This window comes from Camelus dromedarius, chromosome 20 (genome assembly GCF_036321535.1).
Source record: "Camelus dromedarius isolate mCamDro1 chromosome 20, mCamDro1.pat, whole genome shotgun sequence".
Lineage (NCBI taxonomy): Eukaryota > Metazoa > Chordata > Mammalia > Artiodactyla > Camelidae > Camelus > Camelus dromedarius.
In genome coordinates this window covers 15,232,918-15,259,377 of record NC_087455.1, presented here as the reverse complement: position 1 = coordinate 15,259,377, position 26,460 = coordinate 15,232,918, and the positions used below count along the sequence as shown (strand labels likewise).

General features: G+C 38.2%; 1 long non-coding RNA gene across 1 annotated transcript in view; it reads left to right on the top strand.

The window, feature by feature from the left end:
- The window catches only part of LOC135318687 (uncharacterized), an 83,796-nt gene that overhangs the window by 1,888 nt on the left and 55,448 nt on the right, over positions 1 to 26,460 (top strand). The gene's annotated exons all lie outside the window — the stretch shown is intronic.

The following is a 26,460-nucleotide window of genomic DNA, read 5'->3' as shown; positions in this document are numbered from 1 at the left end:
AGCACCTGTGCTGATTCCCTCCTTTATGTTGGGAAAGTGACATCCAGAGAGGGGAAGTGACTCAGCCACTGTCCCACGGCAGTGAAGTAGCAGAACCAGCTCTAGGCCAAAGGTCTGCTAACCTCCAGCCTTACACTCATCAGAGAGACATGGAATCTTTAAACCAAAAACACCAGTGCCTCTTTAGAAGAGATGGTATACCTTCTCACTTCCAAAAGTGTCTGGTTTGGATGGTAAATTGTATGCTACTTGCATGTTAAAAAATGCATTACAGGCAAACAAACCAGATGCGTGCGTGTGTGTGTGTGTGCGTTTTTGGGGCAGTGCTAGCAGTGAGAAATAGGGCTGAGGAGTTTTAAAGAGAAATGGTGTATGTGAGTCAGCTTGGGCTCCATGACAAAGCACCATCGATTGGGCTGCTTAAATGAAAAGCATTTGTTTCTCACAGTTCTGGAGGTTTGGAAGTCCAAGATCGTGGTACAAAGCAAGGAAGTTTCATTCTGAGGCCTCTTCTCTTGGCTTGTTATGTGGTCACCATCCTTGCTCTGTGCTCATATGACCTCTTCTTTGTGGGAGCATGGAGAGAGAGAGAGAGAGAGAAAGCATTCTGATGTCTCTTATAAGGGTAGTAATCCCATCCTGGAGGGCCCACCCTGATGACCTCACCTAACCCTAATTAGGTACTAATTCCATCTTGCAGGCCCCACCTCATGACATCATCTAACCCTAATTGCCGTCCAAAGGCCCCATCTGCATTATGTTGGGAATTACAGCTTCAATATGTGATTTTGGTGTGGGGCGGGGTGGGGGGAGACACAAACATTCAGTCCATAACAAATAGTATGTGAATCTCCTTATCAGATGGTTTGCTAGACCATAAGTTAGGTCTATAATCCTGGCCCATGGAATATTGTAAAAAAATATCCTATATTAGTGATTCCCAATCTTGGATGTAAATTAGAATAACCTGGGAACTTTTACTTAGTGCAAATCCTCAGCACCTCTTCTCCCAACAACTGAATGAGAACCTTTGCAGAGGGGTAGGGACCAGGGTTGAGGGTTGCAGTGAGGTTGAGAACCGCTGATCTCCATGCAGCTGGGCCCTGGAGCAGAAGGAGGTAGTCAGTGACTTGTCACCTAGTGACAAGAAGAAAGTGAGACTCATGCCATAATTGTCTTAGTTTAAGAGGAGAATTTTCTCCAAAATTGTCTCTGAGAAGAGAGTAGGGGTTCTGTTCCAGTCCTTACAAAGTTCCTCGTGCCATTGGGCGCTCTTTCATTTACTATGTTTTGTGCCACGCTGATGTTCCGTTTCTCTTAATGCTTTGCAAATTGAGCGGCTTGGGATTGCCTTATAGTTAGAGATACACAACTTACATTACAACCAGACTTCTTTCCCTTCCATCGTACTCCTCAGCTTGCACGTTAGCAGGCTATGGACTGGTCTACAGACTTCTAGGACCTTGGGCAAGCTACTTCTCCTCCCTGGGCTTCAGTTTTTATTTTTTTCATCTCCTAGAATAAAGGCATCCGGCGAGACTAAGAAATTGGTAAAATTATAGAAGACCCCAACCCCTTGACCTAAACCCTTTTATCCCTTCCACACACATGCCTTGGGCAAACCATTGATATCATTTTATTTTCTCTTTATGTTTGCCAGTGTCCACTAGGCCAGATTGTATTTTATTCAAAATACTTGCTGCCCCTCTTTGGGGGTAATTACACTTTCTCACCCAGCTAGACCCGAGAGTGGATGTGGGATGTGCTTTAGCCAGTGAGATGTGGGCAGAAGTGACTTACATCATTTCTGAGCAGAAACTTTTAAGAGCCAGCTTGTGTTTTTGCAGCATCTCTTATTTTCTTCTTTGCCGGGAAATCATCAATAACCCAGGCAGATAAGAAAAGTGACGTATAATTTTTGTCCAAACCAGGCATTTTTGAAAGTGAGGAGCTATACTACTGAGAGTGAAAAGATAACACTGTTAATAATTACTCTGGGACAATAGACATAAACTAGGACCGTGTTGGATAAACTGGAATGTATAGTCCAGGTAGAGGCTACTTGTCAGCCTGGTTTCTGGAAAGAAGATGACATGGAGTAGAAAAAGAACCAGCCCATAATGGTCACACAGGAGAGAGAAATCACCCTATATAAGTCACTAAGATTTGGGGGTCCACTGTTACTACAGTGCAGCTTAGCCAACTGATACAGAAGTTTAATCAATTCAGTTGATTGATGCAGGAAACTCACTGAAAAGCAGCCTTCTGTTGGCCTAAGTAACTGGGTCATTCAAGTGACTGCTGAACACTTGAAGATATGTTCAGAGATGTCTGGAGTTGCTGGCAACTTCTTCCCATTTAAAACAAGAAAAGATATCCCCTATTGTCTAAGTGGGCCTTGGGATTGTGTCCTGGATGGACTGAATTTGAGAGGATCTGCCTCACCTAAAGTATCATTCCAAGGGGTTTCTTTTGTAAATATCAGTGTTGATTTGTTTGACCGTTTTACTCTGGCCACAAGCTGATAGAACCAGGGTGGAGGCTCAAGTGTGAACAACCTGCAGGGTGGCCAGCAACCTACTTAATGTCATCGTGCAGACGCTCTGACAGTCAGAGGGGATGTTACCACTGGAGTGCCCAGATCCTGTCTGGAAAATATCTGATCTAGAGATATAAGGAGATAACGTATGAGTTTGCAGAGGTTGAAAGCCACACAGGAAAAGAGGGCAAAGCATATAACTGAGTCATGCTGATAGTGGATAATAGAGCATGGTTTGGCAAACTTGGGCTGCTAAAGTCACAAGCAATTTACTTGACTTCTGGAGATGTAGCTAAGTGAAATCTGAGTATATCCTGATCTCGGTGAGGCCATCACGAGAGTTGTTCCTGGGTTCCCATGAAACTTGACTTTCCTTCTTCCTTGCTTTCCCTAATGCAGACAGCACAGGTAAGACCCTCATCAGCCTTCCTTTTATGTGTTCTTTCAGTGCTATCCCTTCCTCTTTCCAAAATACGAACCAGTATAGCCCTGTTCTTGAAACCACAAAATGTTCTAACGCAGACCAAGAAGGAAAACAAAGGCTGATTACAAATATCATAATTGACAATAGCAAAACCACACACGCAAAGTTAAAATTCCTGTCTATTTTGAGTGTGGTGCTCCTGGGTCCAACTCAGCAAGAACCTTGCACCATTTGCCTTCCCCTAAATGAAACTGCTTTGCGTTGGAATGGACTTTTAATTTGTCTGGGTTTGGTTTTATTTTTTTGGGGGGGGTTGGCTGGAGTCTTCTCATAAAAAAAGTATTTCCTCTTACTTCACGTGGTTTGTCCCACATCCAGAGAGTAGCCTTTGTATTTGCTTGTGAGCCAGTATTCCTTCTTCTTATGTCTTTAAAACTGTTGCTTAGAAATGCGGTGGCTCTTTCCTCCTGGCTTCAACTAGGAAAGGGATTCCTGTACCATAGAACTTCATTAGCATGTGAATTAACTCTTGCAACAGGCAAAGAAAGATGTAGATCATTTTTAGTTTGTTCTCTTTCAAGCCCTTTGGTATCTCAGAGTAGAAAGGGATGTCCAAGATCTTTCCTGCGGGAGTCCTGAGGGGTAAAAGTATACACCTTTATAGCCACATCGCTGGTGAGTGGCACTTGGAAAGGGAGGTCTAGAGAGTGTCAGGCCTTATTTGCCATTTTAAGGAGTTTGGAGTTTATTCTATAGAAGTGTAGGTGAGAGGTCCCTCAACAAGGAGGGAGGTGGGGTGGAGACAGAGGGACCAGTTGGGAAGATGGTGCATGCAATTAAAGGCTGAAGAATTCCAACTGTACAAAAACTACCAGTGGTACATAGGTTTGAGGCAGGGGGCTGCTCTCACTCTGTCTTGAAACTCTGTCTCGAAACAATATATTACGGGTTGAAAGGGAGAAGAGAAGGAAAGATAACTCTGAGGATACTACTTTGGGGAAACTGGGTGGCTGATGGCAGGAAATTGTGAACTAAGGAAAGAATGACAAGATTTTGGGGGAAATGATTGGAGATTTAGTTTTTGGATTATCCCGAAGAAGATGATGCTGAAGTGGTATAATTATTTGATTCTCATTTGCTGAAAATAGTCAAGGTAAGATATGGAAGGAACAAAGTAGAAATTTAGCATTTTAGTGATAATTGTAAATTTAAAAGGAGAGAAATAAAGATATTTGAGTGTTCTTCAAAACTGCCTAGGTTAGGTCACAGAAGAAGGAAGGAGAAAAGGAATTTAGGGTAGTTTGTGGATAAGGCTTTGAAGGATCTTAGCTTAGAAACTGTGTGATCTTTAAGTCAATCACATCTGCAGTACATGCCAGGACTGTCATGAGGATTCGTGGAGATATCAGAAAGGAAAGTATGTTAGACCATACAGCCTACACTCCACTGGGGTAAACACATGAACAGCTAACAAACAAATCTCCCTAAATTGCCATGGCTTAAGACAGATGGTATCTTCATTTACTCAGTAACTTTATGAAAAAGATTGATCATCTTCATTTTATGAATGAAGAAACAGACTTGTTCAAGGGCGTACAGGGAGGGAGTGCTCTGTGATCACTCCTACTCCAAAGTCTGTGTGTTTTCTTTCCATTTTCATCTCTCTCACAAGGAGGACACCCCCATTCCCAGACCGTGTGCTCCTGGCAAGAATGGAGCTCTGAAACGGAAATGTCTACACTGTTTTCTACCTGTCTCCTAGCTGTGAACTTCTTCCCTGAGCAGAGAGGAAGGAGAGAATTTATCTCCCACCTCCTCTGTCTCATTGCCTCCCAAGGATGAGGGCAGTGTAGACTAGTGTCCACAGAGTTGACATGGTACGTTGACATATTTGGGTTTAAATCCTGAATCTAGGCGTTTGTCGGCTGTGTGGACCTAGACAAGTTACTTAACATTTCTCGTTCTCAGTTTCCTTTGCCTCTAAAATGGGAATACTAATGGTACTTATTTCAAATGTTTATTGTGAGGATTAAATGAAATAATGCACCTAAAGTCCTTAGCATATTGCTTAACGTGTAGTAAGTAAATAATCTGTACATACTCGATACTGTTTTAGAAACGCTTGACCTCTTGCTTTCCATTTCTGTACACGATGAGTCCCACAAACCATTGACCAGAGAAAGCTGAATTTCAGACAAGAAAATACAAGTGTTTTTTCAGGAAAAGATGGTCTTGTGGGCATGGATTATGAAAATGTTCTGTTTGGATGGGTGAATTCCAATCATACTTAAAAGTTTATTCTAAAGTCATAGAATTGGCTGTATGGAATTCATGAGTCTTATTTAGAGGTATGAAGAAGGATGTGGATTTCTTTGTGTATTTTTTACGGATGTGTAAACTGCATTTGGTAAACTGAACAAATCTTAAGTTACAACCAGATGAACTTTTACAAAAAGTGAACATGTTTATGTAACACCCAAGTGATACTCCAGATAAAAACAGAGAACATTGACATCACCACACAATCTCCCTTCGTGCCTCCCCTAGTCAGCACCTTCCCCCACCAAAGGTAACCACTCTGTTGGCTTCTGTTACCCTAGAGTAGTGTTTCCCCTCTTTGAATTTGATAAATAAGGAATCATAGAACATGTGTTTTTGATCAATATTGTTTTTGAAATCCATTCCTACCATTGTGTATAGTAGTATTTTTTTCCTTTCCATTGTTGTTTAATACTCTATCACATGAATCTACCACCACAATCTTACTTCTCGTGTTTATAAACTTTTACATTGTGTCCCATTTTTAGCTACTTTAGTGACTGCATTGAACGTTCTTAAATATACTTTTTTTCTCTTATATAGACACATATGCATCTGTGTGAAGAAGATACCCAGGAGAGGAACTGCTGGGTCCTAGGCTATGTATCTATTCAGGTTTAGTAGGTATCATCAGTTTCTAAAGCAGTGTCAGTTTTCACTCCCACCACCAGCAAGACATGAGAGTCCCAGTTCCCCACACTTTCTAACACTGATCCATTTCATTGTTATTGTCAACCTTCAGCCATTTTAATGGGTGCATAGGACGTTTTCACTGTGATTAGAATCAGTGGTTCTCCAATGCCTTGTGATGTTGAGCATCTTTTCATGTGCTTATTGCCATGTAGATTTCTCCTGTGTGAACTATCTTTTGAAGTTTTTTACCTATTTTAAAAAATTGGGTTGTCATTTTTTATTAATGTAAAGTAGATTTTTAAAAATTCTGAATATAAGTTCTTTGTCAGATTCATGTGATGCAAATACATTCTAGCAGTTTTTTTCACTGTCTTAGTGATATGTTTTGATGAACAGAAGTTCTTGATTTTACTAAAGTTCAGTTTATCAATATTTCCCTTTGTGATAGTATTCAATTGTCCTGGTTTGTATGCTGGAAAGTAGACATTTGTGAAACAGCTATGGCTGTTGATAGGGATCGGAATAAAAGGGAAGTGATGAAAATGTTTGATTAAACTGAAGGGAGTTAGGACATACTTCTGAAGCCATGGTTAAGAACATGACAAAGACCAGAGTGGGTCCTGATTTGGGGTCGGGGAGTTTACACTAGAACAGGATAATCTTGAAAAGACTGTGGAGATCTGACATGGGCAAGGATATGATTACCCCTTTATTTTGCAGAAGAGAGACATTTTCTAAGACTGTAACTTCAAGACAAGACCCTGGATAGAGTCCAGAGTTATGGTTTGATTTTTCTCTTTATTTTTATACTTGTGCCCAATCTATGGCAAGGTGGTGCAGTGCTGATTCAAAGCTTCTGAAGTCTGAGAGGTTGCAGCTGGTGTAAAACCAAACTTAAATTGCTTTCAGGATCCAATAAGTTAGGGGGGCCATGTTTTTTTATGCATTATATGCTTAGTAAATGCCTCTTCCTTTCCTTGGACATAATTATATTAAGTAACAGCATGAGGGTGACTTAGAATTGGGATGGGGTGAAAGCCAAAATAAGTTTTTTGCTTTTTGGGTTTTGTGTGTGTGTGTGTGTGTGTTCTTTTGTTTTATTTAAAGCATGGACCATAGTTTCCATTTTATTTTAAAAAGAATCTCACATTTATTTAATTGGTATTACATAATTTATTTATTTAATTTTACATGTGTCACCTAGGTACTTTCGCATAGGTTATCTCTTTTAATCTCCATAATTAAGGCCATGTTATTATCATTACTTTACAGATGGGGGAATAGAAGCTAGGAGAGATGAAATAATTTGCCTAAGAACCTTTGGCTAGTAAAAGGATTTAAAGTTCAGATTTAAGCTATATTTTTATTATGAAAGTCTCTGTCACAGTTCTGAATTTTAGGATTAAGAATTATTCACTATAGTAAGTCTCTATTTTATTTTACTTATGAATTGCAACTTATATTTTCGATTATTTAAATATTCTAATACCATTGATCAATTATTGTTTTCTGTTTCATAGGCTCCAGAATATAAGCACAAATGTGAAATAGAGATTCAATGTATAGAATATGGCAAGAAAAACTTTTAAACGTATGCTGAGCTCCATGGTAACCATATATACAAGAATGGATAACTTTTTAGGAAGCCAGATATCATGATAATAGGGGAAATTTTGGAAGGGTTCTTGCTTGGGGCATCAGCTCAGTAGGGAGAAATGTAATGAGCTAGTGTGATTAAGGTCAAGTGTGGTTCTGTAATTACAGGGACACATAGAGTCTCAATGATTTTTCTTTAAGTAAAGTCGTTGTGCTGAATTTTGGTTGTCAACTTTTCACTGCTGTCACTCACTTATAAGATTTTCTCTGCATTCAAGAAGCATATTTGAGTAGAATGTCTTGACGAGACAGGAGTTAGGGTTTTCCAATGATAGAGATTTGAATAATATTTGGAAGGTAGAGAAGAAGAAAGGCTGTTGTTCTCAGGAGATCATTAAAACTTAACACTCATCTTACTGTCTCAGAATCTCTTTCAGCTCCTATTTTATGACTTGGATGATCAGATATGGTAGCTTTACAGACTTCTGTCTTCAAGCTGCCGTTTTTCTCTTTGGTGGCCAGGTGTGGAGGCACCTCTGATATTCTGGTGAGCTCCCACTTCAAGGACACTGTAGGTGAACACAACAGGTTTTCTGGTTCCCCTGAGTCCTAGCATCTCTCGTTGTGCCTGTGCATTAATAATTTTATCTCCACTGTGTTGAGTAAGCCTCTGTTTTAATGCACCCCATTTTAAAAGCACATCGGAATGGTAACCAAGAGGTTGAGTTCTCAGCTAAAATTCTTGGTTACTGAGTCATGCTGACTTAACTCAGCTATTCAGTGTCTGCACCTCATTTTCCTTAATTGTTAAATGAGATAAATAATGCCAACCTTAAAAGTTACTTATTTATTCTTTCATGTACATACTCATTCATTCAATCACCCACAATGAATGGATGAATGATGTCCTTTTACATCCTTGCCATCGGAGTTACAATTTGGTCAAACTCCTCAATGCAATGCTTAATGACAGCTTTGTGGTCGAACAGGTTTAAGGTCCCCTTCTCTCCCCCATTCCCAGCCCTTCTCCCCATTCAGTCAGGGGTCAGTCCCAGACAGGTCACATTTAACATGCTCTTCCATGTGTTTGGCTTCGGCCATTTATATCTATTATTATCATTATTATTGCTGCTGCTGCTGCTGCTGCTGCTGCTGCTACTACTACTACTACTACTACTACTACTACTACTACTACTACTACTACTACTACTACTACTACTACTACTACTACTACTACTACTATTGCTGTTGTTTAAACCCAGCATCCCTTGTTCTGGTAAAAGAAACCTCAAGTTTTATTTAGAGAATTAGTCCTTTTCAACATTCAGTCTATATCATATGGGCAGAGATGACCCCATCCTTGGACTCCAGCTTAAGTACACCTTTCAACCCTGACCAATCAGAGCAATGGCTGCACAATCTTGGCCACAATACTGGTTCAAGGATGGACAAGTGACACAATCAGGGCCAATTAGAGAAAATCCAAGGACTTACTAGCCAGAATAATTGGAAAAGAGGTTTCTTTATCCTCTAGGCTTGCTGAGCTAATAGAATATAAGTTTGAAGCTACTGGAAACCCCTTTAGCTGGCTCCAAATGGGACCCGACCTGAGAATGCAGCCAAATACAGAGGAATGTTGAAGGACGGCTGGAGAAAGTGATGCCTTGATGATATTTTTTTGAGGCATTGGATCTAGTGGTTGTTAAAGTTGGGCACATCTCTTAAATATATTACTTACAAGGGGCAATCATTGTTTCAGCCAGTTTGAGAAAGATTTCTATTACTTTTATAAACAGAGTGAGTTCTGATGGGACTGCAAACCGGTGAGCCAGTCTTCATTAACACTGAGATGGATGTCCCATTTCCTCTCATTTCAAGGCCTTTGTTCTCGTTTTCTTTCCTGTAACCTTTAGGAACTCAGTGCCCACTGATGTCACTATGCTGTGCCTCCTGGTGTGGGTGCCACTGGCTCTGTGAGTGAAAAAAACTCCACCTGAATGATTGTCAGCAAAGCATGCCTTTATTATGCATGTCGTTGACTGAAGTTGGTGAGAAGCATGGTTAAAAAATTAGACTTAAAATGAACAAGACTTACTCATAGTGTAACTTGATTTCACCAATTCCAAATCCTTGCTCAGTTGCCTGTTTAAGGCTCAAATCCTTGAAAATGAAAGCCGTCAACTGTTGGGCATCATGCACAATCTGTTGTGCAATCTGTTTTCCTACAATAGCACTTCTTACCTTTCAGGTTTTAAGTGGGTATTTAAAATGCAGTCAGAGTTTCAGTTCACCTGTTCGTTTATTCAGTGTCCTCTAAATGCCAGGTGTAGTGCACTGGGGACACAATAGTGACAAGACATAATGCCTGCCCATACGGGGCTCATGTACTGGTTGTAGCCTCTTACTTTCAGAGTCTCAGGCAGCAGCTGCATCCCTGTGTGTGTCTGTGTGTTTGCAATGCCAAAAATTTATACTGAGGCAGGGATTGGCAGGACACTCACAGTCATCTTAAAGCTCCAGGACTCTGGCCAGTGAAAGGCCTGCAGGATAGGTACTGAGAGTCCTCTTGTTGGTGCAGTAGCTTTGCCCCCGGGGTCTCTGTCTCGGCCTTTCACAGATGGAGAATTGCCTAGTTCTTAAGAGCGCAGGCTCCCGTAACAGGCTGGATTCAGCTCTCAGATCCAGTGCTCACTAGATGTGTATACCTGGCCATATTTACCTCACCCCTGCAATGCTCAGTTTCTGCCTTTACGAAATGAGATAATATGTCCGGTGATTTGGGTGGTGTAAGGATTAAGTGCGGTCCTGCATCTTAAGCACTTTGCACTGTGTCTGATAGTCGTCCATCCCTGATAAATGACAGGTGTGGCATTCTGTTCTTATCCTTTGACTAGAAAGATGCTAGTCTAGTTGTCCTTCAAGAATCAGCTTAAATGCTCCCCCCCTTTTAAGGGAGTTGGTTGTATAATTCATCGTCATTCATTCTAATCTTACTTTTATTTTAGTGAATATAATGCTTTTTCCATAAGTTTTTCTGTTTTCATCACAAAACAGGTATAATGTCCTTGTTATCACTTTAATGCCAATGCTTGAAATCGTGTACAACTTATGATAGACAATCATTAATTTTTTGATTTAATGGACATATAATTTATTTTGAAAGGATTGCTCTTACACTGCTGTGCATGGACTTCGGTGGGCCAAAGGCGGAAGCAAGGAACTAGTTAGATGACTGCGTTGATCCAGGGAGACATGGTGGTGGTATACACTGGTGGTGGAGGTAGTTAAAACTGGTTGTGTTCTGGATATGCTTTTGAATTAGAGCTCTGTATGTGGAAGAAGAAGAATAAGAATAAAAAGACATAAAAAGAAGAGTCATAAGAAGTTAAAGAAAAAAGCCTTCCTGTTCTGTGATGACTGATTCAAGAAACAGGTTTTGTTTGATGGTAAATTGGTTTGGCCTGTAGATGGCTCCATTTTCCTAAAGAATCTTAAGGATTCTTTGTGTGTGTGTGTGTGTGTGTGTGTGTGTGTGTGTGTGTGTGTGTGTGTGTGTGTGTGTGTGTGTTCTAGAAATTTTCAGTGCTGCTGCATGTTTGCTTTTCCCAGACTGATATTATGGCTTCAGTGTAAATTAATAAGTAGTTTGGCTTTCTTTGTTCAGATAGAATTATGTAGGTTGGCTCACATTTCTAACATAAATTCTTCATTTTTGAGCCACTATTTAAGAACAACTAAGAAACTTGAGAAGCCAGGGAAATGTATAGGTTGGTTTTTTTTAAATATGTTTCAAAATGTTTTCATGTGCTCATTCACTCATTTATTTATTGATTGACTTCTGTGTTCCAGGCACAATGTCAGAGGCAGTAAAAAATATTACTATGAATAAAAATGTATTTTCTGTCCTTCATTTATTTTGATTTAAGTAAAGGCACCAAGATACATGTTTTTGGGTAACATTTATGAAACTTTCACCATGTGCAAGGCACAGTGTCTTAACACTTTAAATACATCCTTTCACTGAAATCTTCAAAACAGCCCTATTAGGGAAATGTCTATGTAAAGATGAGGAAACCAAGGAACAGAGAGGTTAAGCAACCCGTTCAGGTTTAACCAGGGATTTTTATTGCAGACACCAGTCCTTCTGTTTACATGCCTCTGAGTCTCTCCCTGAGGTCGAGCAGACCTGCAAAGCCTGAGTCGCAGGGATAACTCCTCTGACCATTCCTCCCAGAAGCCTGACTCCGTCCATCTGTCCTTCGTTATTCCTTTTGCGTTCACCTCAAGTCCTACCTCTTTGTAAAACTATTCCAGATTATGTGAGTTATTTCCCCCTTTTCTGAGCTCATCTGAGCTACTACAGCACACATACAGGAAAGCCTCCTTATTTGTAGTACATGTGTCTAACAAAACAGTGGAGAATGAGTCTAATCATTGAAACCTCCAGGTGGAAGATGGGCTTCTATATAATTTGGGGAAGTGTCCTCTTAGAAGACAAAAGGGAGGACTCGGTGTAGAGGGAACTCTTCCTAAGGAACTGACAGCTTCAGGGTCTAAAAACCAGCCCAGGAGAATGTCCCTACTCAGTCATTTACACTGCTTCTCTCTGTGAGCTCTTTCCTCCCTTTTCTTCTCTCGGCTCCTATTCTGACCTGATGGGTAATGGTAGTAGGGACTGCTGATTCTCCATCACTCTACATCCTCTCTTCTTTAATAATAGATCACCCTCATTTTAGCCATAAACATGCCTACACATGTAGCATCTACATTTTTCCACCATCCTTGAAGCCTCGTGTGGCTACATGAGTCCAGTCCAATTTGATGAAAATAGAAAGTGTTTTATCATAAAAATGAATCAGTCTGTGCTGCCCTTGCCCGTTTCCTTCTTTCTGTCTCTTGGGAGGTGCTAAGAAGTGGAACAGTCACTCATGGACCTAGAGTTGAAAGTTGCACATTGAAAATGTCAAAACTGCTCAATTGAAGGACTGAACTGCTATGTATGAGAGAAATGAACTTGACTCCTGCAGAAGCACAGTATTTTGGGTCTTACGTAATTGTGTTTGCTTTCTACAATTGATACAGAAATTGATACTTAGAATTGGGCCACCGTCCTAACATTTAGCTTAGCATTTGGTCTTAAGGGGTGGGGTGCACACAGTAGGCTAGAAAGCTGGTGATCTGTGTTATCCTTTAGTAAAACATTTGATAAAACCCTTATCTGAATACCTTAGAAGGCAGACCATATGCCAATAGAGTCTTTAGCTAAACTTGTTGGGAAAAATTTACACTGTCATTGTATGCTGCTTTTTTTTTTTTCTTCATTTAGCAAAATTCTGTAAGAGAGAGTTAAAGTCAGGCTAGTCATTAGGGGTTATGCTGATGAAACCATTTGTACAAGCGTGGACCTCAGGCCATTAATGCTTCCCTGCCATTACATGTTACTCAGAAATTGGCAGACAACCCAGTGCCAAAGATCGGATAAACAGTATTGACTACCCAGCTAAACCCATTGTTTCAAATTATCTCAAGGTAGATAGAATTATATTGAGAGAAAGAAGGATTGGAGGGCAACTTCTGGCTGTGGCTACTTATATAGGAACTAACTGGAAACAAATAGGTCAAAACAAATAGATTTTGTCTTACACTAAGTGTTTGGTGAGTACTAGTTGAGAGTGCATGAGCAAATGAATGAATGAATGTGTGAATGAATGAATGTGTCTTCATATTGCTAACTATATGCAATAAATTGGCAACGTACCAAGACTTACAGGGTTTCCCATCTAAGAGAGACCACCCTAAAATTTGAATAACTGGATTAAAGTAGAAGGTTTAGAAATGTGTCATCCATGCAAAGACCTGAAAAATGGGCAGCCCTGTTTATATTTCAAATTGCCCAGAAATATTTGGTTTTGCTTCAGTTCTAGGAAGGGCTCAGGTTTGGAGTGAGGTCACATTTTTATCAGCAACAGTTCACTTAATATTGCTTATACAAACTTTCTAAAGCAACGACTAGAGCATATGTTTAGACTTTCCCAAGTGTTTGGGCTAAAGAAACCGTATATATGTTAGTGCAATGATTCTCAGTAGTTATTCCAGAGGTTTCTAAGGTAAGAGGATCACATTGTATGATTTAGTCATACTGAAACCTTTCCATGCCCCCTTGTCATTTTATCTTTGTTCTCTTAGAAAAACTCAGAATGGTACGAAACATATCTTTATTTTCACATTTCCAACATTACTTTCTTTACACACATGTACTGAAACCATCTGTCTAAATTGTGGCAAAATCTGCCAGTTACACATTGGCCTCATTAGTCATTTGAGAACACATAAACAGAGGGATTATGGAAAAATAAATAGATCTTGGATAGATCATCCTGGTCTGGGAAGGTTTTTCTCATCATCAGCATCATTGCCAGACATGAAAAGGCACAGGTTTACATGTTTAAAACACTTGGAGGAGTTTTTTTTCTCTAGAAAGTGGATAAAAATTTCCTAGTGACCCACTTGATATCCTTTATCATGTGACCAAGTCACCTCAGCTATGAACCAAAGGAAAAACTAGCATCTTAAGGAGCTGGCAAAGTCTCCCATAGTGAAATTTTACCAGTGTTGTTCCAATAGGAACATATCTAAGGGGTAAGATGAGGGATAAGGAGAGTGTGAGAGTACATGAATATAAATTTTGGACATTATCGTCAAAGGGAGTGTTTTTCTAAGCTGCTCATAAGCTCACCTCCCCCAGCATTTGCATGTGCACCCACCAGCCATCTCTTCTTTACGAATAGCAGGAGTTTAATTGTGAACTTGAATTGTAAGAAATATATATTGTGCGGGTGAATCTCTGCCACAATAGGAAGTCTATTTATCTATATATTTCCTTGGAACTAATGGACTAATAGATATCATCAGGGGAGATGTTCTAGTAAGTGGAGAGAAGACTGCTAACATGATGTAAAATGAGGGGGCATTTTCTCCTCAATCCCCAACAAAAACAGCAACAAGAATCTCTTCCGTCAGACTTCTGTCATGTTCTATATTTCATTATTTGAGTTTCATCCTTTTAGTTCTCAAACACTTTATTAATCAGGATATTTTAATTTCAGTATGTTTAAATCTCAGTGACTTAATGGAATACAAGTTTATTTTAAATTCATATAAAAGTTTAATGAAAATCCAATACTTTTCCTTCAAAAAACCCTGAGGGATCCATGCTTTTTCCATTTTGTGATGTTGCCATCTTCAGCACATGCTGTTACTGGGGCAGAGGAAGACAGACTACAGAGTATATGCTGTACCTGGAACTGCCATGAATCCAAGCACTTAGATTTCGTCTTCCCTACAGGGAGGCTGGGAAATGTAGTTCATGTCTCATGTCCAGAAAGTGAAGGCAGAATTGGAGAACATCTAGCTGGTTTCTCCCACAGAGATAGTTGGATTTATGGTAGATTGAACACAGGCGTGATATTTTCCAGCTATTTCCATTGAGAGATGAAGGCTATAATCCTTCTCCTTCAACCCACACTAACTTTGATGTCTTGCTTATGTCAGTAGAATATAGTTGAAGTGGTGTTTGCTAGTTTCAGAACCTAGCTTTCCAGAGGCCTTATAGCTTTTGTCTTTGTTCTTTTGAAATGCTGTCTTGGGACTTCCCAGTAAGGAAGTAGTCTCCCTTATCATGAGAGGCCACAGGTAGGAAAATAAAGTTACTCCAGCCAATAACAGTCATCAATTGTCATGTGTGAATGAGGCCAACTTGAGGCGCTTCAAACTCAACTGACTCTCCTCCTGAAGGCATCTGTGTGAGTGAACCAGGCGAAAGGAGGAGAAGAATTGCACAACCAATGAACAGAATTGTGATAAGTAACAAGTCATTTCAAGTCACTGAGTTGGGGTGATTTGTTATGTAGCAATAGACAACTGATACAGGTTTAAATTTTTTTAGATTAAAATGGGAGAGTCCACTTCTGTAAACCTGAAGCTAATAATTATTAATGGATCCTACTTCAGTGTCATTTCTGGTATTTCTAATGTGTGTGTGATCTTGTGATTGTGTATGTCTTAGGTTGAGTTCCCCCAGAAGCTGACTCTGAGAAGGATGCAGATGTAAGTTGTTTATTTGGGAGCACTAGTGGTTGAGTTGGAAGTGATACAAGGAAAAGAAGGAAGTCAATGAAAGTATATTATTGAACATGTTTTTACTAGACGATTAGGTCTCAATTCTGCTGCAGAACTCTGGTGAATAGAGAGGATTTGACTTCAGAGTTGTCCCAGCAGAGAGGTGAATAGCTGAGGTATCTATTCACCAAATCCCATCAATTTTTGATAGAGGGCTTCTGGCAGGTGAGGAGGTGAGGAGGGTGTCTGAACTCCTCAGTACTTCTGATCGGCCTTGTGCACTGCCTGAGTGGTCTTCTGTGATTAGAGAAATTCTTCACCAGAAGAGTCCCACAGCTCCTGTTTGGAAAAATTCGAGTTGACCTTTTATGAAGTATGAGTGCTTATGGATTTGAATGGGGTGCCAATAGTAACATTTGAATTTATTGTCAGTATCTGAATATTCTGAATATTAATATGTCAGTATATAAAGTGTCTATCTCAAATAGTAAATTATCAAGCTAGATATAACTTGTAGTGAAAAATCTCCTTGAATGCTCTATTTGTTGAAATTTTAAAAGTCCAGTGAAATATAAATGTATATTCATTATTGCAAAACTAAAATGCTGCAAATAAATTGTGATGATTTTGAAGTATATTTATTTTATATTAAAATAATTATTAAGAACTTTAAAGTAATTAAAAATAAAATATTGGAATATAATATGAATATTGAGAGTGTTTTGGCTGGATAACTTGGAAAATATATTATTTTTGAGTCAAAAATGTAAGTAAAATTTAACACAAAATCAAATAATAGATTATATGATACCGTAATCCGAGCTTCTAAAATTATCAGGTGTTTTAGTGTTCTCCGTGTTAAACAATAAACTGCTGAGAACTTTATTTAATTTTTAGTTACTTGATTTCATATATGGATTTTTTTAATGAAAAAGAAATCTTAGAATTATTCACAAATAAAAATAGACGATCAGCTTAGCTATCTAAAATTTTTAAGAGTTGGAAATAGCTCAAAATCATTTTGTAAAACATCTAGAATATACATTTCTGATCCAAAAATAATAAAATTTCAAGGGCAGGAAGAAAAAGTTCTTTATTACTTTGAAATTCTAACAACCCATTGTTATGTAAGAGTATATTCATTATTGTTAAAGTAAAACCTGCAAGTGTTAGAGGGAAAGGATTATAGTAAAACACATACCAAAACACATTTTGTTCACTCAGTGCAAACTTCAAAACAACAGGCTTCACAAGAATGCTTTTAGGAGGAAGTTTCTTATTGTTTTGAGTCTGTGGAGGTTTTATTTTGTTTAAGATGGAAAGGAAGAAAAGCTTAATCACTTTGTGGCAACTTACCATTAAGAGGCACTTTGCACCACAGAGCCAGCCAAATTGTTCCCTTCCCCAAAGCAACTGAAACTATACTTCTGTTTTGTATTGTTAAAGTGCAGTTCAGTAACCAGGGGTGCAATCAGGCAGCTGACAGGGCTGAGAAATCATTGTTCCTGTACTATAATGTCAAATTTGTAACCTTGGTCACCAATGCAATTTGTAATAATCAAATAATAGTAATGACAATGAAACATTTATATCAAATTTTGGATTTATTTCTGCATTCCAGAGGTTCCTTTCATGATGGTGATGCAGCTCTATTTAGGCTTTGGTCCAATATTGATTTTAACTCTTTGTTTGCCCTTTGGCACTCAGGCAAAAAGTATATTACACACACCTCTACTCTGTGTGCATGTGTCATGCAACAACTATTTATTCTCTTGGTACGTGTTGGCGACCACAAGTTAACTGATGTGGCTTCTAGTTTTCAGGTCTGTGTAAGGTGACATCTAGGTTAAAGGAGTAGTTCTGATGTGGGACATGTTGGTTCTTGTCCGTGTCCTCATAGTTCTGAAGACTACACTTCAACGTCAGGTGTTGGCAGGTTTGGTTTCTTCTGAGGCCATTCTCTTTGGTTTGTAGATGGCCGCCTGCTCACTATATCCTCATGTGGTTTCTTCTCTGTGAGAGCATGTCCACAAAGACTGTCTCCTTGTGTGTCCAAGTGTCTTTTCTTTGTAAGGACACCAGTCAGATTGGATTAGGACCCACCCTGATGGCCTCTTTTTAACTTAATTACCTCTTTAAAGGCTCTGTTTCCAAATATAAGTCACATTCTGAACTACTAGCCGTTAGAGCTTCAATATACATTTTTAGGGGATACAGTTCAGCCCACAACATTTTTATAGTTTCCCCTCAGATGTGGCCTAGGTCACACCTGCTCAAATACCATCGGTCAGAGCAAGTCACTTGATAAGGTTAGGAATGTAATCCTCTGAGGATTATTGTAATTTCCAAAATCACCTGAGGATTTTCCAGGATGGGTCTGCAGATTTGTTGCAAAGGGTCTCTGACTCTGTGAACAAAGATTTTCCGTATATCATATTAGTAACACATGTTTCATGCAAATTTATTAGTAATTATAAAATAACTCAAGCATACAGAAAAATATAAGTATATAAAAAAAAACACAAGATACTATCTGGTGCCTACCATCCAGGCTTAACACTATATCATATTTGCTATAGATCTCTCCCCCGTATTTTAACACATTGCTGTCTTTGCTTCATCAAGTATCTGTTCACCTTTCCATCCCTCTGTACACCCATCATTCCACCATTAAAAAAAAAATGCAGTTCAAAATAAGTTTAAGTCATAAGTATGAACATCACTAAATACTTCAGCATACAGATCATTACTAATGTTAGATATTTGTTTATGATTATTTTTCTGATTTAAGATTTAAATAGAGTGAAGTGCACAGATCTTAAGTGTTCGAGCCAGTGAATTTTGACCAATACATTAAACACTGTACCCAAAACCCTATCAAGATATAACCATCACTCCAGGAAGTCCCTTTATACTCCTTCATAGCCAGTCTTTACCTCATCTACCCAAGAGGCAACTGTTATTCTGAATTTTTCCATCATAGATTTTTGTTCGACTGTTCTAGAATTTCACATACATGGAACCATAGAGTATTTACTCATTTCAGGTTTCTTTTACTCAGCATAACACTTCTGAGATTCGGCTATCAGTTGTTCATTTCTTGTTGTTGTGGAGTAGCATTCCTCTGTCTGAATGAACTGTGATTTGTTTGTCCATTTTTCTTGTTAATGGACACATGGCCTATTTCCTTTTCTTGACTATTTTGGGTCAATCTTAAGACTGTGGTGGACATTTGCTTTCATTTTTCTTGGAAAAATATCTAGAAGTTGACACCTAGAGTCACAAGGGAAGCATATGTTAAGTTTTCAAAGAAACTGCCAGAAATTTTCTCAAAGTGGCTGTACCATTTGATATCTCTACTAACAATGTTTGAGAGTTCAGGTTGCTCCACATCCTTGCCAACGTTAGTGTTGTCAGTCTTTTTAGGTCATTCTGGTGGGTACATTGTGATATATAATTTTTTCTTTAATTTTTATTTCCCTGATGACAAATGATGTTTAACGGTTCTCATGTGCTTATTGTCCATTCCTGTATCTTCCTTTGTGAAGTCACTGTTGAAAACGTTTGCCCATTTGCACCTCTACTTTTAACAGAGGAGTTTAATCTTTTATTGAATGCTGGTAAACTGAGTGAGATTTGATTTGTTTCTTCTCCAGTTTCTACTCCCCATGTGTGGGAAGTTATGCATCCTATTTTTAAATCACTAGAGGTTACACTATTGTGATACTGGCTCTGTGTATTTACAGACTACTGGTACAGCAGGCTGTTTAAAAATAACTAAATACTGGTATTTTGTTGTTATACCATTATTTTTATATTTAAAAATCTATATGCTGAATCATGTATGTCTTGAGATATAATTGGAGAGCTGTATATTGAACTAGATTTTGAATCAACTCTATTTACACTTTTGTCAGAAGCACTATGACTCATACCCCTCTCCTGTTTAAATCTTTTAAAGATATATTATTAGCATGTTAATTATCATTTCCATAAAGATGCTTGAGGTCTGCTTTAGCTGCCATAACAAAATACCATAGACTTGGTGGCTGAAACATCAGGGATTTATTTTCTCGCAGTTCTGGAGGCTAGATGTCCAGAATCAAGTTCATCTGACATAGTTTCTAGTAAGATCTTTTTTCCTGGCCTGCAGATGGCCAGCCTCCTTCTGACTATTTTTTCACATGGCCTTTACTTGGGGTGCATGTGTTTGTGAGTGCAAGGGTTGGGCGGGTATATGGAGAGGTGGAAAGTTAGCACTCTAGTGTCCCTTTTTTAAGGACACTAATCCTGTAGGATCAGGGCCCACCCTTATGACCTCATTTAACCTTAATTATGTTCTTAGAAGCTAAGCCAAGCCGTCATGTCCAAATACAGCCACACTGCAGGATAGGACATCAACATGTAAATTGGTGAGCAGTGGGTGGTGGTGGTGGTGGGTGGGCAAGCAGGACAGTCAGTCAGTCCATAACAAGGTTATTAGTCATTTGTATTTACTAGAAAGGTCCATGACCAAGTCATTTTGGTATGAAATATATGTGAAAAGAAATAAAAAGGAAGATGTGATGGAGGGATGAGGGGATGAGAGAAGAGGAGGGAGGGAAAGTCCCTGGCCCAGTTATTAGTCTTTCCCCTAGAGCCTGATCATTTTATTTATCAAGGGCCAATTTCCTTTGTTCAACTTACCTGTTTTTTTTTTTTTTAATTCTAAGATCAAATCAGTTATTTTAAGAGCTGATTTTTAATTCCCCTTGGATAATTTATTTTGCCCTGGAACGTACTCCCAAGTCATCCTGCCTGGAAAGACTCAAGGAGGAACAAAAGAGTTCCCTTAAGTGTAGAGGCTGGCTCTATTTCAGGTGGAGCAGCATCTGAAAGTAGAGTGTGCATGATAACTGTATCTTATGCATTTATAAAATGTATAGAATACCAGTCTGTTGGCATTCAATACATTGCAGTGCAACAACAATTCTAATGTGTTTGTCTATCACCTCATGTGTGTTTCTGCAAAATATCTATTGTCCAGTTTTAATTATGTAATTGTGTATTTTTACTTTACAGAAATATTATAAAATATATTTATTCTTCTTCCTCGTTCTCTTCTTCTTTTTCTTCTCCTTCCTCCTCCTGTTCTTTTTCTTCTTCTTCTTCTTTCTCTTTTTTAACTGACACAGTGATAGTAATATCCATCCACTGGGTGATGACCTTTCCCACATTATACCTATATGTTCTCCCAGTGACAGACGTCCTGATGACCTCCAACTCCCTGCCTCCACCACAGTTCCACAGTGATCATCCTCATATTCTGTCCCATTTGGGTGACAATGTCTTTGGGATATAGATCTGAGAGTGGAAATTCCGAGTCACAGAGGAGATGTCTACACAATGTGACTAAGTTGCGCCAGCTTTCACCCAGAATGGCTGCACCAGCCTTTCATTTACACTAGCAGGGCTCAAGCATGCCTGTAACCCACCATCCCTTGGCATTAGTCAGCTTTCTAATATTTGTTAGTCTACTCTGTGTCTGGTTATTGTCAAAAATTCATTGTTCTTAAAGTAAAGTTTCATGAGCATAAAGCAAAAAGAAAAAGTCATTAAAAAGGAAAAGTATGGCAAAGCCCCATGGTTTGTCTAAGTATTTAGCTTAAAAATACAATTTATAAGTTAGCTGATGGTCATACAGACACAAATGAATACATTTATTGAATTGATAACGAAAGTGAAACGTTTTCTTATAGAAAGTAAATATGGAATCAATAGATTGGTTAGACAAAGAGGACTGACTTTGCCAGTTAGGTTATGTGGTGGATAGTGTCCATAAACTGAATGGGTTCAATTTGTGGTGCCAGGGTTTTAAGGAAAATATATTTTAAGCCACATGGTAAGACACAATTGTTTTATTAAAAATTAGCATTGCCAGAAGTATATTGAAAATAGCAATATTTTGATTTTCTCAAACCTTTCTTGAGGATATTAGGTTAAACAAGGTGCCGCTGTGTGAAAGACCTAGAGCCATTTAATAAGACTTGGTAAAACCTTTTTGGTATATTTCCCAGAAACTGAGAAAGTGAATGACTTTCATGACTGGATAACAAATCACTTCATAGGTCAGGTACTTTCCAATTCTTGGCTTTCAACAAAATTGAAGGAGGAAATAACTAAGTTGTCAGTTGAGAGACCGTTAAAAATAATTTTAGATGATAGATCACTATATGAATTTTGCCATATAACTTGGAGGGAATTCAAGGAAATGGGTGATACGTAGTAGAAAAGCTTTTGCATACCATTCAGCTTATTGTAAGAACAAATTTTCTCAGGATTTATGTCTATAAAAATGAAAAATAAGAATAGGTATGGTACTGAAAGCTGTCTTGTTCAAGAGACAAGTAATACTTTTCTACTGACATGGGCTAATTAATTGTAAAACACAATCTCTTTAAGAGATAGAGATAAACTTCCAAAAATTAAATTTTGACTTAATGAGTTTCAAAATTTTAACATATTTGCTTTTTTGTTTAATTGTGGACTTATGATAATTATGATTATGATAGGATTCAAACAAAATTTCTTAATACTTCAAACTTAAGATCTTTGTTTTAAATTTGTATTAATATTTTTGTTGTAGAATATGATAAGGTGACCTTTTAAGCATTAAAGTATATTATGCTAGGGTATTTTGTGTGTGTGTGTGTGAGCGAGTGTATGTGAAGTGAAATAGGAAGTAGGTTCAAGGAGAAAGGGAAGGAGACAGAGTTTCCTAACTGTTAAAGAAGATTTTTTTCATATATATTTTAAACATATGATGGCAAGTATCTATCATTATGGTATTAGATTTACAGGACATATTTAAAAAGATGATAGAACCATATTATTTTTAAAATCAATATTTACGATATACCAAAAATCACAGACATTGTACCTATTTAAACTTTTGATTTCAAAGAGTGGAGGCATTAACTTAAATTTCCTACATTTTGTGAAGAATATAAGCATTTTGAAGATCACAAGACTAATTCACAGGAAGGAAGCAGAAAGGGCATTTAAAGCCAGATTTTTGACTCCAAGTTGCAACATTTCATATTTGTTATAATTCAATGAAAGGAGGATCACATGGCAGTAGGAAGCATCTTTGTCTTAGTTATTTTCTTCACCAACCAATTCAGAATTCGAAGACAGGCAAGAGTAGAATTTACATGCCCAGAGATCTGGGGAAGGACTGTTAGCCATAGATTGTATGCACGCTTCTGTCTGGCACAGTGCCTGCCACATGATACTAAGTATTAATAAAAGTTTGTAGAATGAATGGATAAGTATGAAGTCTAGGGCTTTTTCCATTAATTAATAAAATTTCCTTAAATACAGGTATTTCACTTTATGATTGTGTTTTCAGATCTAGGATCAACTCAAGGATTACTGTAAACCTTGTTGTATTATAAGTTTTAAAAATGACAAAAAATAACCCAAACAAACAAATAGCAACAACAACAAAAAATCCCTGGCACTGTTTTCCAGACTGGTGCCTATTTTAAAACCCAATCTTGTATCAGAATTAAAGGTAGTAAATTTAGTGATTAATAATATAAGACTAAATATATGTCCACCCTATATTCAGAACAGGGTCAACTCAGTCCTTAAATAATTGAAGTCGGTGCATACTCCCAAAATAATTTAAAACATTTGCCTGTGTATTTACTATTCCTTGTCCTTCACTTCTTTTTATTCTTCTTCTTTTTCTTTTCTAAGGCAAACATAGTGGGTTGAATTTTACCTACTTTAATTTCTCAGAACCTTTAGGAAAGTTTAGGACAAATGGATTTACCGTGAAGATACTGAAATTTAAGCTTCAGGCTCTTCACTTACATGGGATCTTTTCCAGATCCTGGGAGGATCCCTGGCAATATCTTCACATGGTTATAGATATTTAATATATATAATATATATATATATGTATATAATTTTTGAAAAGTAAGATATATTTAACTGGAGTTTTGATTTAATGACCTATATTTATGTGATTTGCAATCTCTTCCAGGTATGATTAAATTATTGTTAGCCATCTGATTTTATATTGGTTTTCAGAAATATTCCTACCAGCCATTTTTCTGACTCCACTCAAGGTCATGTCTCGAAGGTTCCAGGAATAGTGTTGCATTTGATATTCATCTGTGGCATCTGGCTGGGGTGTATGTGGATAGAAGGGAAAATACAAAGTTTTAAATATATAGAGTCAGAAGCTCGTCTATGGAATATTCTTCTGAATCTTATAGCTTGTATATGGAAGACACTGGATACAGGTGTCCCTAAATTTGATGACATATTAAAGATTTACATGAGATTACTAATAATGGGTTGTGAAACTAAAACTTTTCTAAATAATAAACTATCAACAATACAAATTTTGATCAACCCTGCTAGAGGAAAGTCTGATTTGTCTTTCTCTTCTCTCTGTGGACAATAATACTACAAAATTATGGTCAAATGAAGACTATGCAGCCAAAGTATGTAGGGAAAGAAGTATTACATAGATGTGCCAGGCAATTAATAAAAATAACATTTCAGTTTTCTCTATGTTTGTGATGTCTGTGGTGTTTGTCATCCTCTTAAAATTAGTAATTTGTTATTTCTTACTATAAATAAATGTTTTCTTTTATATCTTAGTGTTCATAATTTTGAATTTATTTTTCCTATAAAGAGTACCTAAATTATATATACTTCAGTCCTCATAAAACCTACATTTGCCCCTGGCCTTAGATATTATTTGGTATAAGACTTTTATTATGTGGACAAAAAAAATAGGCTTAGAGAGACTTTCTTAGCTTTTGGAATCACCTATTAAAGACAGAATTTAACAACAATCCAGGTCCCTGGAAAATGAGTCAAATCTCTCACCATTCATTTATGGGTAGAATCATTTAAGTTTTCTGTCTATGTGAACCTACACCTAGAATTTTAGCTGAGAAAACCATATTGTAGAGTTTGAACTCTAGGACTCAATGTTTGCTATAGATACTCAATGTTTGCTATAGATACAGAGATTGTACAGAAAAAAATGTAAGCACTTGTGCGTGGATTTCCTAGAGAAAAAGGCATTTGTCAAAGTGACTAGGAATGAGGAGGGAACCACTTTAGGGTTCTGCTAATTCTTACCAGCCAGATAGTCCCAGAAATCTTGGCTATGAAACTCTTGACATTGAGGTGCAAATTCAAATGCTGTTCAACAGTATTGTTGAATAAAGCAGGAAAGAGCCAGATAACGTGAGACTCGTTTGTTACTGATTAAAGTGATATGACGGTGTTCGTATTTCCCAAGGCTGAATTTTCTTTGAATCATACACAAGGGAAACCAGAGGATGTTTCCGAGGCTGGAGAGCGAGAGGGAATTTCATTAACTCAGATCTGTCATTGCAATCTCACCACAAATGTGGTCTAGAAATCTGTTTTAATCAATTATATTCTGTGACTGTCTTTGCACAACTAAAATGAATGTGTATTTGGGGACCTTCAATTACTAACATTGTGCAGAGGGCAAACAAAATACTGGTTTTGTTTTCCAATGAGACAAATACTTTGAATGTGAAAAGCAAATAAATCAGACTTTCTCATACTGATAAAGACTCACTGGACCATAATAGAATTTAAACCCATAAGAAGCAGTGATTTACTGAGGAGGATTACAGTAGCCGTCCTGAGGATATTAGACTGCCATTAAAGACATGCTTTCCAGGCTAAGCAGACTTTATAGGAAGGGTACTATACAGCCCTCTCAAATTTCAAAGGCAATTTGAACGCACATTTAAATGCTAGGTCAGACACAGCCCCTGATGGAGGCAGGGCTGTCTAACATTTATTCCTTGTCTTTGAACTCAGGGAAAGAACTGGGCTTTCACTCTGTTTCTGTTGCTTTAAAGGCAACCGGTCCCTCTGAGCATCTCCTCCGAACACGTCTCCAGTGTTCTCTTGGTACTGAGAAGCCTCCTGTTCCATCCTCAGCTTGAGATTTTGTAAGAGCTGCTTTTGTCTGAACTCCTAGAATCCCCTGTCCTCAGTGGGGAAATCAGAACAGTGAAAAGGAAAATAAAGCAAATCCTAGTAGAAGTGGTTAAAACATTACACTGATAAGGTGGAGTGGAAGCTACAAACTGGCTGGCTCTGGGAGACTCGAGATGGTGGATGTATTGTTTGGTCTGCGTATGATTTTTTAAGAAAAATTTGAACCAATATTTAAAAATCCTGAGTTTGACATAAAAAAGTGGATTTCTGGTTTCTCCAAAAATATTTGGGCAGTAGCCTGGGCACATCCTTATTAGTACTCTGGCTCCTCAGAGCTGCAGTTGCTAATTGGGTCAGACTTGCAAGAGCCTGTGAGGGGAAAGGGAGGGAGAGCTGCTGGAAGTTAAAAGAGTGTGGGATCCACATCACTGATCCAACTCTTTGAAGGAAAGAGGGAAGGAAGAAAGATTGCTTGGGGAGAAGAGCCTAAGACAACAAAACAGTTCTAAGAAAGTTCTGCAAGGCTAATGGAAGTCTTAGAAACTTGCCTGCCTGAGTCCCACAGCTCCCAGTAAGGGCCTTCTGTGGTATCCCAGCAGTCAGCCAAGGCTGGGACCAGCCCTTAGGAGGCATCTAATGGATTATTGCTTCCGAGGTGCTTAGTTCATGAGCTCCCCCTGGCAGGGATCTGAGATGGGTGTGCTCATAAGCTCCCATACCTCCATTTACTGCAGTCTTCCCACTGCTTACTGTTTGTAAAGAAAGTGTGATTAGGATCCTGACAGTTTAATTTCCCCCTGTCCAGCTGTTCTCTTATTTCCCAGGCCATCGTTGGCATTTA